Source organism: Vulpes lagopus, chromosome 23 (assembly GCF_018345385.1).
Source record: "Vulpes lagopus strain Blue_001 chromosome 23, ASM1834538v1, whole genome shotgun sequence".
Classification (NCBI taxonomy): domain Eukaryota; kingdom Metazoa; phylum Chordata; class Mammalia; order Carnivora; family Canidae; genus Vulpes; species Vulpes lagopus.
In genome coordinates, this window is record NC_054846.1 from 23,400,738 (window position 1) to 23,417,682 (window position 16,945).

The following is a 16,945-nucleotide window of genomic DNA, read 5'->3' on the forward strand; positions in this document are numbered from 1 at the left end:
GGGAAAAAGGTAAGCATATAATTACCATCCAGCTGCTATGGATCCAGCAATTCCACTTCTCAGTATGAAGTGAATGCAGAGACTCAACAGCATTGTTCACAGTAGCTCAAAGATGGAAGCAACTCAAATGCCCATCCATGGATGAATGGATAAACAAAATGTAATATATATATATATATATATATATATATATATATATATATACACACACACACACACACACACACACACACACAATGGAATATTATTCAGCCTTCAAAAGGAAGCAAATTAGGATACATGCTACAATATGGATGAACCTTGAAGATATGATAAATGAAATAAGCCAGATACAAAAGAACAAATATGGCATGGTTCCACTTATATGAGGTAACTAGAATAGTCAAATTCGTAGAGACAGAAAGTGTAATGGTAGTTACCACTGGCTGTAGGAGGTGTTGGGGAGAAATAGGGAGTTATTATTTAACGAATACAACGTTTTAATTAAGGAAGATGAAAAAGTTCTGGAGATGGATAATGGTGATGATTGCACAGCAATGTGAATGTACCTAATCCCACTGAACTGTACATTTTACAAATTATTAAATGTTAAATTTTGTTATGTATATTTACCACAATAAACAACTATCAAAATTGTGCTAGAACATAAGAACCTAACTAGGAAATACTGTTCTTATGAGACCTTTGATAGGAAACCAATACCCCTTATAGGGTACCAAATGAGTAAATAAGATTATAGTAGAGCATATCAACCAATACCATGTTCTAGATTCTGCTCTAAGTGCTCAGGACAAAAATTATTTGTATAACAAATAATTACTGAGTTGTTACTGTGTGCCAGGTATTGTTCTAGGAATGAAGGACATTACAGTGAGTAAAACAGGAAAAGGTACCTGCCTTCATGCAGCGTGCATTTGTGTTAGGGGAGAAGGACAAAGAAGATATATTGTATACCAGATGATGATAAGAGCTTAATGAAAAGTTAGGAAGTAAGGAGGATATATAGTAGAGAGGGCAGAGAGGGATTCACAATCTGGTGATGGGAAAAACATAAATACTTTCCAAAAATCCAAATGAATATTCCACAAAGAATATATGTAGAGTATTTTATGGGTATACTGAGGAGGGGGAGTCTATATAATCTTGGCTTGGAGAAGGAGAATATCAGAGAAGCTGTAGAGATGTAGAAGTGTCTGAACTGAATTTTAAAGAATTCCATGAAGAAGCATTAGTAGAAGTTGGCAAGATCCAACAGAAGGAGCAAGAAGTGCAAATATGAGGATATATGAGAAAATATGGGACATCCAGAGAACTGAGTGATTCAATATGAGGTGAGAGATGAAGCTGGCAGGTTGAAGCATTGAGGCCCATGATGTAAAGCTTGAGTTTTATCTGGAAGTCTATAGAGAACTATCAAAAGATATTAAACATGGAAGTCACATAATTAGATTCTACTTTAGAAAGGTCACTTTTTGTTGCTTTGATCTGATTGAAACAAACCAAAACCAGAAGCAAGGAGGTATGACTACTGGATCAAAGAGAGAAGTAACATTGAATTAAGGCACTGGCTATGCAGATAGAGAGAAAACTCATTTAAGAAATGCCTAGAGCACTGAGGGGGGCACTTCACGGGATGAGTACTGTTGGCAAATCGAACTGCAATAAAAACAATTTTTTTAAAAAATAAATGACTAGAAACCAATCAATACAATTTGACAACCAATTGGATGTGAGATTCAAAGGAGAGATAAATCAAAGATGATGCCAAGGTTTAAGTCTATAAATGATGACTAGGTCCCATTTACTAAATTAAAGAGTGCATACTAGGTATTTACCCCAAAGATACAGATGTAGTGAAATGAAGGGACACCTGCACCCCAATGTTCATAGCAGCAATGTCCACAATAGCCAAATAGTGGAAGGAGCCATGATATCCTTCAACAGATAAATGGATAAAGAAGATGTGGTCTATATATAATGGAATATTACTCAGCCATCAGAAAGGATGAATACCTAGCATTTACATTCACATGGATGGAACTGAAAGGTATTATGCTGAGTGAAATAAGTCAATAAGAGAAAGACAATTATATGGTTTCACTCATATGTGGAATATAAGAAATAGTGAAAGGGATCCTAAGGGAGGAGGGGAAGCTGAATGGGGAAAATTAGAGAGGGAGACAAACCATGAGACTCCTAACTGTGGGAAACAAACAAAGGGTTGCAGAAGGGGAGGTGGGTGGGGGATGGGATAACTAAGTGATGGGCATTAAGGAGGGCACTTGATGGGATAAGCACTGGGTGTTGTATGTTGGCAAATTGATTTAAATAAAATAAATTAATGAGTGCAGAGAAGAGGCTTAGGGTACATAATAATTCCATCCAGACTGTTTACTTTGGAGCACTAGTGGACATCCAAGTATCAATAGATAAAGTGTGGAATTTAGGATAAAAATCTGGGCTGAAAATATAGATTTAGAAGTATCAGCATATAGTAGGTGGAAGAAATCATGGGATATGAATGAGATCATGAAGGAAACAAGATACAGATTGAGGGGAAGGCCAAAGAAGGAACCAGAGAAAGAACATGGGACAGGTAGAGAAAGAGCAGCCCAGTACAAAGTCAATGAAGACATGGTCAGAATTAAAGGAGGACCCAGAAAAGATGGTGTCACAAAAGCCAATATCAAAGAATGGTTCACGTGGGAGGGAACAGCCATCATCAACAACTTCCAAGTAGCACTTACTGTACCTTGTTACTTAATTGTTTGACTTTCCTGCTGAACTTGAGCTCTGAGAGGGCATTTGTACTTCTTACCATCATATTCCCAGCTCTGAGCACACAGCAGATACTTAATAAGTATTTTGTTGAATAAATTAATGTTAAAACCAAAAGAATCAGATTTTGTAGCAAATAGGTAACTGTAGACCTTGATGAGAACAATTTCAGGATGTTATAAAGGTGAAGCCATATAACAGTGGGTTCAGGTATAAATGGGATGTGAGGAAAATAGAAGAATCCTTTCAGAGGCTTGGTTGTGAAGAGGAAAAAAAGAACAGCTAGGAATCAAGTAGGCTAGAAGGGTCATGGGAGGGCTTTACTTGTTAAACATTTTGGGTGGGTTTTTTGTTTTGTTTTGTTTTTGTTTTGTTTTTTAAAGATGGCAAATACCTGGATAGGAAAAGAGAATTGATGGAGAAAGTATGCTCTGACAGGGGAAGGGATTGAATCCAGAGGTTGATTGGAAGAAAGACATAAACATGTAAATAGTTGAATAAAACTAAAAAGCTAAGAACAGAAACAACTATGCAAGAACTACCCCACATACACACAGTCATTTCATGATTAATTGTCAAACAACTGATGGTCAGAAAGGGATCAGAGTTCAGGAAAGGATGAAATTACTTGGATGAGACTGGAATTGTTTTTTGGAGGTTTTGGGATCTGAACTTAAAGTATGTGTTAGGTGGAAAAGGTAGAAAAGCAGGGGGAGGGGATTCTGTGTGAAGGGACCACGGAGGTGGTGCTTTGTAGTAATAATTTTAAAGGATCCCCTGGATCTTTTTCAAGCCATGCTTGAAATTTATCAAATGTATTTCTTTAAATATTTGTTTCAGTCTCCACTCACCTCTCCTCACCTTCTGAAACTCCAATTACACATATGTTAGGCTGCTGAATGTTGCCCTGTAGCTCACTGATGGTCTGTTCATTTTTTCCAGTCTTTGTATTTCACTTTGGACAGTTTCCATTGTAATATTCAAATTCACTGGTCTTTTCTTTTTGCCACGTCTAATGTGCTTTCTTCTAACTCCTTAAACATATGGGATGAATGTATTTGTTATAGCTGTTTTAATGCTTTTATCTACTAACTCCATCATCTGTATCACGTCTGAGTCTCTTTCTATTGATTTTCCCCCCATTTTAGATCTTATGTTCCTGCTTCTTTGCATGCCTATAAAGTAAATTTTTAACGTAGTGTCAGACATTGTAAGTTTAACATTTTTGGGGGTACTGAATATGTTTGTAATTCTTTAAATATTTTCAGGCTTTGCAATAGGATGCAGTTAACTTACCTGGAAACATTTGGATGTTTTGAAGGCTTGCTCTTTTTTTTTTTTGTAAGATTTTATTTATTCATAGAGACAGAGAGAGAGAGAGAGAGAGAGAGAGAGAGAGAGAGAGGCAGAGACACAAACAGAGGGAGAAGCAGGTTCCATGCAGGGAGCCAATGTAGGACTCGATCCTGGGACTCCAGGATCACACCCTGGGCTGAGGGCAGGCGCTAAACTGCTGAGCCACCCAGGGATCCCCTCAAGGCTTGCTCTTAAGCTCTTTTAGTTGATACAGAATAGCAGTTAAGCCTCGGGCTAATTTGAATCTTCCATTGAGGCAATGGAACTCTCTACTCAGTTCCTTGAGCATTAGGAAGTCTTTCTACTCTGTTTTATGGGAACATAAACTGTTCCCAGCCTTGTGCGAGTCCCAAAGTTTGCTCTACTGGCTCATTTCCAGTGGTTTATTCTCCAGTCTTGGTAGTTACCTCAAATTCATGCATGTATTGAATATTGTGAAGCTAAAGATTCAAGGGGACCCTTTACAGACATGTGGAGCTCTTCCTCATTGCAGCTTCTCTCCAGTGTCATCTGCCCCCTGAAGTCTAGCTGCCTTTGCATCTCTGTCCTCTGAACTCTGTCTCCTCAATCAGGAAGATCAGCCTGAAAGCTCACCAGGCAGGAAACTCTCCAGCTTAGGGCATGGTCCTCATCACCATCACTGCCTTTTTCAGAGATCTCTATCCCGTACTTCTTGTTTTCCAAAGTCTGAAAACTAGTTTCATAGATTTTGACCAAGTTTTTTTAGTTGTTTTAAGGGGAGAGGATAAATTTAGTTTCCAATATCCCATCATGAGTTATAGGTGGAAATTCATTGCCTCATCTTTAGACCCTTAAATCAAATTAGAATGTGAGTTCCTTAAAATCAGCAGGAACGAGCCTGGCACATAGTAGACAGTTAATAAATATTTTTTAAATAAACAAGGTCCTGTTTCCTCCCAACAGTCTCCGGAACTTCTTTCCAAAATTTAAATTTTAACCATTTCTCTAAAATACCAAGAACATTATTATTAACTCTCTCCTCTGAGCTATTGACTATCTTCTACTATATTCATCTTGGTGTGGTTAGCATATGTCCATATTGTTCATAAAATGTTTAGGGAAAGAAAAAAAGATCCTAGGAGAGGACCTACAAGACTGTAGTTGCCTCTGGTTGACTTAATCTACTGATAATTTCTCACCAATTTTGTAACCATCAACTGGTGATCCAATCCAGTGGCTTAAATTTTCCTCAGAGGACAATCTTCATATGCCTCATCTGCCAAAATAATGTAGTAGCCTAGCCCTGTCTAGTGCTATGGTTTAGGACCTGAAGAATAGAAAATGCTCAGATATGGCTGGTACAGCATGTTGATTCTGTCACTTTTAGGCTACCAGGTAAGTGCTAAAAAATATCTGGAGTGAAATCATCTCCTGTCAGGTCCTCTTTTAGAAGGATAAAGTAAATTCAGTTCAAAGGTAATAACCATATTAACACACAGTGGGCAATTGGGCTTCCTTCATGATCCCTATAGCTGGGGTTCTTTCATCCCTATTAGCACGTTTGACCTTTTGAAAAATAGAATGATGTGACAAGAGTGGAACTACCTATATTATTTCAGCACTAAGAGGAAAAAAAAACCCTTTTCCCCATTTTTTTTAAACAAATCATATGTGGAATTAAATGGAAATATCTTTCTAAGTGAAAATAACTTCTCTCCCCAAATTAAAATCTAGTGTTAAGAATGCCACCTGACAAACCATAGCATAAATGACTTCTTATTGCTGCTTTTAAAGGGAGCATTTCTCAACTTACTGCCCTTGTTCTACACCCATTTTTTCACTTTGGAATAATGAATCTTGATCCTTAAGTAACAGAAGAAATTGGTACCACTTTGTGGAGTCTCCAGACTCCTCGAGCTTATCATTAGCAAGATAGATTAGGCCCTGGAAGAACAATATATTTGAAAAGAGTTTTGGATATTTCTTTTCAGATTTTGATGACAAAGAAGAATGTATCTGCTTATTTAAGCTCACTGGTGAGTCAAAGTTAAGACACAAAATCAATTTTCTGATTTTCCCTGGGACATAATATATTAATATTTGAAAATCTTCTTTTGAGATACTTAAGTCACAATGTATTTCTCATATACATTGGTTTCATATTTTCCCCTTTAGACAGTTGAAACTGAATGAGAAAGGGATTTCTGAGAGTTTCTTTAAGTGAGAGAATTTAATTATTTTAAACTTAATGGAATACACTGTCCAAACAAGCCAACAAAGCAGCAAAACTCTGTAAAGTTAATTTATTAACCAGAAATTTTGTTTCATTTTATGAAGGGCTGGAACATTTTGACCTCAGAACTTCTGAGGTGCAGAAAGGGATGTAACATGGGAATGGAAGGGCTGAGTTTAATTTATTTTTCCCTCTTTTTATTCACACTAATAATTTGAGGGAGGAGTTTCTCAATGTTGGCTATGATTATCAGGCTGAGAGATTTTAGTCGACACAAGGTTGCAACACTCAGTACACAAGAAAAATGGGACAAATCAAAGTCAAAATAAGTATCTCCTCTTGGAGCTATTAGGCAAGCAGGAACAGCTTGTTCACTAATTGCACAGATGAAGTCATTGTGTTGTATTAAAGGCTTGACGTGAAAATCAGTTCCATCTTGCTCTGCTATATAACGCTGTTGACAGGTATTTAGGAACTGCCTGTTCTGTCCAGAAAGTTCTGTCTAGCAAGTACTATCAGACTGTCTATACACATAGTTAAACTGCTCCCAACTGCTTTGAAGCACAGCAGACCCTGCCTGTGGCAGGCGCACCTCTCAGGTTGTAATTCTCTCCTTTGCATTTCACAGTCAGCATTTCACTTTTGGATTTTCTTCCCCCTCACACTTCAAAAACAGTGAATAACGTTTTGCTTTCTTCAAAGGGGCCACTTTTACTTTAAAGAAAACTTCCTGAATGCAAACAGTCTTGCAAACCGTAGCGAAATACTTTCCATGATATCTCAGACCCTTAGGTTTGTTATCCTTGCTTATAATCAGTTCTGTTTGGTGGCGAATCCTTGAGGCTGTTTCACATTCTGTTAAATTACTAACACATGCCAAACTTGTGGAATCATAGGAGGTTGTTGGTGTAAAGCATAAAAGGTCTGCAAAATTAGGGCAAATTAAGCTGAAGGTCAGTATCAGGATCAAACATTACAATTTCCACTAGCTCACAAGAAAAAGAAAGAAAAAAAAGGCGGGAGCTGGTAGGGAAGCAGGGGGCATTGAAATCCTGCAGTTGAATCGAAGAATGCCTTTCCTGAAGTTACTTGCTGTTCACCAATGTGAAAACAAAGTGATCAAATATTCTGGTTTTGGGTAATTTGCAATTGTTATTTGATGTTCTAGTAGAGATATTGGCTCCAAGCTCTTTGTAGGAGAGGGGGAGTATTTTGCAATAACCTCTTATTATGAAGATTGAGTCTATCTAAACAAGTCAGAGTACAAATAGCCCTGATAGGAAAGTTATTAATATGAGGCCTTATTCCCCTTCCCTTCTTCTTGCCTTTTAATGGCCCCACATAAAGTATTTCAAATATTTTGTCTAAATAATTTTTATAATATGAAAATTACACCAAAAACCATAGTCATTAAGACAAGACTACAGTTGCACGAATCTCCATAGAAATGCTGAAAGGCAGATAAACAATTCTGGACTATAGATGAGGATGCATTAACTTGTTTATTACATTTTGAATTTCTTCCTAGTGCACATGTTGACAACTTCCCTACAAGGGAAAAGGTCCGAAAAATCAGAGATGGAACTGTTTTATTTTTGCAAAAAAAAACAAAAAACAAAAAACAAAAAACAAAAAAACAAAAAAGACTGAACTTTCTGTAGTAGTTCTATCTAACAGAATAAGCTACATAAATTATTTTAAAATTTTCTAGGAGCCACAACTGAAGAAATAGATTTATTTTATTTTATTTTTTAGATTTTATTTATTTATTCACGAGAGACACAGAGATAGAGGTAGACACAGGCAGAGGGGGAAGCAGGCTCCTTGCGGGGACTCAGGATCATGCCCTGAGCCAAAGGCAGGTGCTCAACCACTGAGCCACCTAGATATCCCAAAATGAATTTGTTTTAATAATAAATTTCATTTAATGCAATAAATCTAAATAAAATATTATCATTTCAAAATATAACGAATACAAAAATATTAATGAGATATTTTACATTATTTTTTTTCATACTAAGTCTTCTGAAATCTGGTGTGTATTTTATATCATAGCAAATCTAAATTTGGACTTTTTTTAAGTTTTAAGTTGTCTAAACATCTGACTCTTGTTTTCAGCTTGGGTTATGATCTCAGGGTAGTGGATTGGGCCCTGCATCAGGGTCTCCACTCCATGAGGACTGTGCTTGAGATTCTTTCTCTCTCTCCCTCTCCCTTTGCCCTTCCTCCCAAACCCTGTGCGCGCGCTCTCTCTCTCTCTCTCTCTAATATAAATAAATAAATCTTAAAATAATGATAATTGTACACTTACCTGACTGAGCCACCCAGGCACCCCTGGACTATCACATGTTGGACAGAGCAATCCTATAGAGTAGTACATATTTACTGTATTTAAAAAAGAAATAGTCACTTCAATGGAGAGCTCCTACAGTTTTTTCCCTTGGGTTTTTTAGAAACATCATTGGCCCTCTAAAGACTTGACATGTTTCTGTCCAGAATGATTATGTCTCAGGGTGCTCTGCATCCTACAAAATCTGGTGTCATTCTACTTCTCTGTGTCTTCTGTATTAAAACTGTATGCCAGGCAAAAATGGCCTGTGGTATTAATCTTTTCCAACCCTTCACACTTCAGAGCCTGGGGCCTAGTAATCTACTGCTAACACTAATTTATTTATTTTTTTTAAAAGAATTTTATTTTATTTATGATAGTCACAGAGAGAGAGAGGCAGAGACACAGGCAGAGGGAGGAGAAGCAGGCTCCATGCACCGGGAGCCCGACGTGGGATTCGATCCCAGGTCTCCAGGATCGCGCCCTGGGCCAAAGGCAGGCGCCAAACCGCTGCGCCACCCAGGGATCCCTGCTAACACTAATTTAAATTAGCATTTATCCCCATACTTCTAAGAGGAAACTCAACTGATGATAGACTTAAAGGCTATTGCCTACTTGAACAGTTCATCAACCAGCACACATTCAATGCATGTTATAGGCTGAGTACTGGCTTAGTTCATAAGCTCATTTGCGCAGATCTGTTTTCAGCATCATCTGTTTCAGCATCACCTCACTAGGATCCTCATCTCTGCTGGCATCCTTCAGTTATCAGGTCATGCTCCATGGATATACCAGAGAGTTTACTTAAACATATCTGACTGTCTTTCTTCCCTCGTGGACCTCTGAGACCGCTCCCACTGCTAATAGACTGCATGACACCCATCCCTCAAGCTACACTTTCATCTAGTTCCTTAATTGTATGGCCTCTCCCCCATACTCTCTCCACATGTGTTCCAGCCAAATGCCTTTTTGCCATCCCTTGACAATGCCTTATCGTTCTTTCATGCCGGGTTTATATACAGTTTCCTTTGCCTGGAATGCACTTTTCCCTTTTGTTTATATGTCAAGTCTTACTCATCTCTTCTAGAAAACCCAAATTAGTGTCCTAACTTCCCTACTTATTCCATGGGGGAGCTGCCTGCTAATGTGAATGCATCTTTGTTTCTGATGGTAGAAGTCAAGATTAGTTTTCTATTTGGGGGAAGTTTTCCCCGTTTGTTTTCTTGCTACCTGTCTTGTTTCAGTGAGGAACTACCTCTAATCCATGAGCAACTCCAATAACATTCTAACATCATACAGCATTAATGTCCTAGCCTTATCAAAAGTAATCTCTCTCTGCACACCTGAGTGGCTCTGTCTTCTAAGTGTCCAACTATTGATTTTAGCTCAGGTCAGGATCTCAGGTTCATGAGATAGAGCCCCACATTGGGCTCTGCACTCAGCAGGGGTCTGCTTAAGATTATCTCTCTCTTGAGGCACCTGGCGGGCTCAGTGGTTGAGCATCTACCTTTGGTTCAGGGTGTAACCCTGGGGTCCTGGGATCAAGTCCCACATTGGGCTCCCTGCAGGGAGCCTGCTTCTCCCTCTACCTGTGTCTCTGCCTCTCTCTGTGTCTCTCGTGAATAAATAAATAAAATCTTTAAAAAAAAAAAAAAAAAGCTTCTTTCTCGCCCTCTCCCTCTATCCCTCCACCACGCTCTATTCTCTAAAATAAATAAATAAATCTTTTTTAAAAATGACTGATGGCTGAATGGGAAGTCATCAGAGAGAGAGAGAAAAACCATGAGACTCATAACTCTAGAAAACAAACTGAGGGTCACTGGAGGGGAGATGGGGGGATAGGGTAACTGGATGAAGGGCATTAAGGAGGGCATGTGATGTGATGAGCACTGGGTGTTACATGCCTCTGATGGATTATTGAGCATTAGGTCTGAAGCTAATGATGTACTTACACTATATATGTTGGCTAATTGAATTTCAATAAAAAATAAAATTAAAAAATAATCTCAAAAAACAAGTAGAACTTTTTTTTAAGTTGCACTTGAAAGCTGTTTGAAAGTAAAAATGAACAATTTTTAATATAGTCTCATCAAGAAGGAACTTAAACTAAGTCATGGACCTCTTAACTCCTTTTTGGGGGCTGAGTACACATAAGCACTCATTTTGCAAGTGTTTGTTTTCCCTTTAATGCTTTTCAGGGCAGTTTTCCACTCATGCTTTTCTTACAACAGAGCTATCAGCAATTCACTCTCGCACCGCAGCATGTCCCAAGTCAAAGTCACATCACCTCTCTAAACCTGTTTCTGGACAGGACAGCACCTAGGGTTGTACCCAACATATCCTTCTCTGCCACTTCAGGCAACAAATAAATTGCCATGTCCTCTTCTACCTCTACAGCCTGTCTGCCGATCATTCTTTTCTGCTATTTCCCATTCAGGCCCATGTTGCCCCCCACCCATACCCTTGAAATCTCCAGCTCTGTTCCCCTTCAGTCCCTAAGTTCCAACACTTACCAAGACTTCTAAAGCCCAGCTCTAAGGATGTCACTTCCCAGCTCAAAAAAACCCCCAGTTTCTCCCCATCACTTAATAAACAAAATCCAAATTCTTTAGCCTGATGTTCGTGGCCCACCCACACTCTGACCCCAATATAACATTATAATGTGGTTTCCTCCTACTCTCCTGCAAGCATTCCAGCCAAAGTGCACTGGTTACCCTCTACCCATTCTAGCATCTTGGCTTTGTTGATGCTACTCTTGTTTTCTTACTTTCCCAACTTCTTGCCGATCAAAATATGACCCCAATCTTCAAGGCCTCATCAAAATTGCTACCTCTTCTATGAAGTCCCTCTGGATTTTTGAGTAGGAAATCTTTGGTCCTTATACAGACTTTATTTGTTTACCTGTTAGGACTGTTACTGCTGTTTACATCATAAGCTTGTTTTGTGTGTATCGTACCAAAATCCCATCTGTGCTCAGTTGGTAAAGTTCATTTCGTTGATTCAGCAAATATGTGTTGAGTGCCTACTAGGTGCTAGTGCAGTACAGAGAACAGTGATCAGGCCAGACTGAGTATTTATTTTTGACGGCCTTTCTGGGGCATGTAACTATGTATCTTCTACTTTGTAGGCACTCAGTGATCACTTGAATACATTACTGAATTCCTAATTTACCTGAAAAACATATTTCCAGACTAGAAAAGTAAGAATAAGAAGTAAACTAGTAAGGCTTCAGGGCAGCTGAACTAGGAATTTGCAACAGCTAGAAGTCTGTCTCTTGTCATTTTAGCCCTGGAGACCCCAGCAAGCCCTTACCCAGAGCCCTTGGCTCTCAGTTACACGTGTCTCCAACAGTAATAGTCACAACAATAACCACAGTGAGCTTGGACATGTGATTTCCAAACTCATGTCAGATGAGAGGCAGCAAATTAGGAGCAGGGACTAGAAATGGTACAGTCAGTCACATGGGCATCCGTGAGATGGACAGTCCAGCAGCAGTCCCAGAAAAGCTAAAAAACAAAACAACAATTTTAAAAAACAAAACACAGCAATCTGTAGCCATTTAAACCAGGGACAAACAGTTCTGCATACCTCTGAAGGGCCTGAGGATTTTTCAGTGTTACAGCACACTACTACTTTTAATGACTTTTAATGGTGTTTAAAAGAATGAATCCTCAGCCCTCTATTAAATTCACTTATCCAGAACAACTCTCTCCCACCCCCACCTAAAGGCTCTGGAGCCAAGGTTTTATTGTACTTCCTTGCATTTCTTGATTCATTTGCCTCAGAACATTCGTTGGCTCTCAGCATTTAGTTCAATTTTCATTCAGTAAGTTTCATTACCATTTTATGTGCACGACACTCTAAAAGGGCCAATGGAGGACACAAAAGATTTGAAACGTCCCTAGTCTTAGAGATGCTCAAGGTATAGTTCAGGAGATAAGACCTACATCATTTTTTTTAAATACTTTTACTTTTTGGGGTTTTTTTGTTTTTAGATTTATTTATTTATTTATTTATTTATTTATTTATTTATTTATTTTTATTGGAGTTCAATTTGCCAACATATAGCATAACACCCAGTGCTCATCCTGCCAAGTGCTCCCCTCAGTGCCCATGACCCAGTCACCCCAACCCCCCGCCCACTTCCCCTTCCACTACCCCTTGTTTATTTCCCAGAGTTAGGTGTCTCTCATGTTTTGTCACCCTCACTTATATTTTCACTCATTTTCTCTCCTTTCCCTTTATTCCCTTTCATTAATTTTTATATTCCCCAAATGAATGACACCATATAATGTTTGTCCTTTTCCGACTGACTTATTTCACTCAGCATAATACCCTCCAGGTCCACCCACATCGAAGCAAATGGTGAGTATTTGTCATTTCTAATGGCTGAGTAATATTCCATTTATACATAGACCACATCTTCTTTATCCATTCATCTTTCAATGGACACCGAGGCTCCTTTTACAGTTTGGCTATTGTGAACATTGCTGCTATAAACATCGGGGTGCAGGTGTCCCAACGTTTCACTGCATCTGTATCTTTGGGGTAAATCCCCAGCACTGCAATTGCTGGGTCATAGGGCAGATCTATTTTTAACTCTTTGAGGAACCTCCACACAGTTTTCCAGAGTGGTGTACCAGGTCACATTCCCACCAACAGTGCAAGAGGGTTCCCCTGTCTCCACATCCTCTCCAACATTTGTTGTTTCCTGCCTTGTTAATGTTCACCATTCTCACTGGTGTGAGGTGGTATCTCATTGTGGTTTTGATTTGTATTTCCCTGTTGGCCAGTGATGCGGAGCACTTTCTCATGTGCTTGTTGGCCATGTCTATAAGACCTACATCCTTGTACCCACAGAAGGACACAACAGAGTGAGATATAAATAGTGAATGTGAGTAAGTGTATAGTGAAACACACTTTGCAGTGAAGGATTGTCTGGGAAAGGACTAGGCATGATTAGGAAACATTTCTAAACCAGGAGTGGAAGATGTGGGAAGGGCATTTTGGTAGAGAAAACAGCACAAAGAGGACTGACAGCTCTGGGTCAGAAAGAGCAAACTCTGTGTAGGCAGTGGTAAAGAGCTGGCCTGGCAAATGGGCTGAGGGCCCTGCTTGGGTAACATGAGATAAGTTTGAAGCATTTCCACAGTTTTGTACAAATCTCTGTTATCTTCCTAAAGTCTTGTATTGGGCTGCCATAACAGAATACCATAGGCTGGGTGACTTAAATGAAAGACATTTCTTCTCACAGTTCTGAGGGCTGGGAAGTCCAAGAGCAAGGTAATGGCTGACTGGGTTTCTGGCAAGTACCTGGTTCCTGGTACCACAACTTTTTGCTGTGTCCTCACATAGGAGAGTGGGAAAGAGATAGCTCTTTGGTGTCTCTTCTTATATGACATGAATCCCATTGTGAAGGCCCCACCTGCATGACTTCCTCTAACCCTAATTGCCTCCCAAAGGCCCCATCTCCAAGTACCACCACGTTGAGGGTTAGACCTTAAGCATGTGAACTCAGCAAGCGTAGGGGAGTTGGGGGTGAGGACATAAACATTCAGTCTGTAACAGGTCATATGATCGTAAATCCCTGCATCCTTTGAAAAGCCAGAAAAATCAGGTGTGATGTATAGATTGGTATTCTCTTCAGTTGTGTCATTTTTGCTAGAGAGTTGATGAGACAGCTAATTGCAAGGTACAATGACATCTTGATTTTCTTTCTCTAAGTTCGTTTTACAAATGAAACTACAAGAAATGTAGGTTCTCCTCTGGTTAGAAGCTCTAGAGGATCCTACTTCTAGAAGACATCATCCAGTGCTGTACATGTGTCTAAAGCTTTGGGGGAGGGATGCCTGGGTGGCTCAGTGGTTGAGTATCTGCCTTCAGCTCAGGTCATGATCCCGGGGTCCTGGGATTGAGTCCTGCATCGGGCTCCCACAGGGAGCCTGCTTTCCCTCTGCCTGTGTCTCTGCCTCTCTGTGCAAAAATAAATAATGAATAAATAAGCAAAATCTTTTTTTAAAAAAATAAAGCTTTGGGCAATGGTTAACAGATTCTATGAGTAAATGAGGATGAATACAAACAATGAGCTTACTCTCTACAGCTTGTTAATTGATCAAGGCTGGAGATTTATCATACTGTTAAAATGAGGTTCTACCTTTCTCACTAGACTGCAAACTCTGGTGGGGTAAGTGTGTTCCCCAGCATCTAGACCATCACCCACCACAAAAATGGGACTTACTGCTAAATTAGTAGCGGAATAAATGATGGAATGGAAGACAGATAAATTTATTAACATTTGACTAAAGTCAAGTCATGTATTTCTCAAAACTAACTTATCCTGAACTGGCTGAGATTCTTGTGACTGGTGGATCATGACTTTTTAACAAATTAAAAGCAAACCACAAAATCAGGGATTTTAAAGTAATTTTTTCACAGACGTGTTTGTTGTAAATCCAATACGCGTATCCTGTTGAATTGGCCGCTTTGTGTAATTGGGAGCCAATTTCAATGTTCACATGACAATGAAAAGCTCAAGCTTAAATGTATTAATATGTTGTCTTGGCAGAACACCAGGCCTCTTAATAGCAAAATATGGAGAGAAAGGATATTAGTCTCCAAAGACTTGAGTTTGATTTCAAAAATAAACTGATGTTGTTCTTTTAAGAAAAGAGCTTTTAAGATCTTTTTAAAGATCATTCACAAGAAGACATAACTGTGGAGCTGTGGTCTATAAAGTAACTTAAATGAAAAAATAATACAAAGAGCAGAGAATCAAAATCCTAGTATGATAGTTAGTTATAAGGCCAAGGGGCAAAATATTTAAGTGTTTTAGGGCCCACATGAGCAACTCAAGTTCTGAATAGTTGCTAACTCACTGACCAGATAATTCCCAACCTAGACATGCTTAATACACTATGATATGAAGCCAAAGCACTGTATATTCAACCAGAAGAATCCCAGAAAAGGAAAATGCATCATTTCTTTTTTCCTTTTTTAAAGATTTTATTTACTTATTTATTTATTTGAGAGAGAGTCAAAGAGAGAGCACAAGTTGGGGGCAAAGGCAGAGGGAGAAGCAGACTCCCTGCTGAGCATAGAGTTCAACACAGGGCTGGATCCCAGGACCCCAGGATCATGACCTGAGCCGAAGACAGATACTTAACCAACTGGGCCACCCAGGTGCCCCCAGACTGCATCATTTCTAATAACCATGGCTATCATTTATGTAGCACAAACCATGTATCTGTCCAGCACTCTGTAAAGTGCTATACAGACTTCCCTAATCCTTATAATCCCCTCCACACATTGAGCAGAGGAGGAAACTAAGACTTAAAAATAGATTAAGTAAATGACCCCAAATCAACCAAGTCTGTAAATGGCAAAGCAAGATCTTTGCCTTCACTATAGGTCATTCCATTCTATCCCACCGCTCCTCAAAAGATGCTCCTTAAAATGACAACATCAGCATCACCTGGGAAGTTAGAAAACAAAACCTCAAACCCCATCCAGACTTACTGAATCAGATTCAGTGATTGTGGGGCCTAGGAAATTTGTTGTGAATCAGCTCTCCAGGAGTTTCTAAAGCATGCTAACACCTGAGAAGCATATCTCCATTCTACTCTATTTCTCAAAACTTTAGCAAATAGGTATATTTCACTTTTGCCAGTGCAGATTCTTACAAAACCCAGAAAATTAATTATCACATCCATTTATTTGTTTGAGCTATGTGAACAATAATCACTCTACCAGTGACTGTAATTCTTACAAATAGAATATATAAGATGGCCCCAAGGAAAACAACCCAAAAGCATTATCCATCTAAAATGTGAACAAGAGCTAGTGATTGGAATTCTTTCAAGACCTGACTACACATATTGATTTGGGATTAAAATGGTAATCACTTAGTTCATTCTAAGCTTTAACAGATAAAATAGATTTTTAATATAAGCTCATAAATTAGTACCTTGCCAAGGGGGCAATAGTAACCATACTGTGTACTGTGACAAAAGTGAAATATAATATATGAAAATGGCAATCAGGATTCTAGTCTATTGCTATGAGTGGTTGTCTTGCCAAATAATGAAATGTATTGACATTGCTGCTGAGCTGTCATTGGCACGTTACACAAATATTGAGATTTTCTAAAGCAAAGTTACTGGAAGTCATTCAAATATTTATAATGGTGTAATGGGTGAACTGGAGACTTTTTCTTTCAAAAAAAATTTTGTTCCAAACTCCTTGATGAGAAAATATTTGGAATAAAGCACAATAGATTTATATACAGACTT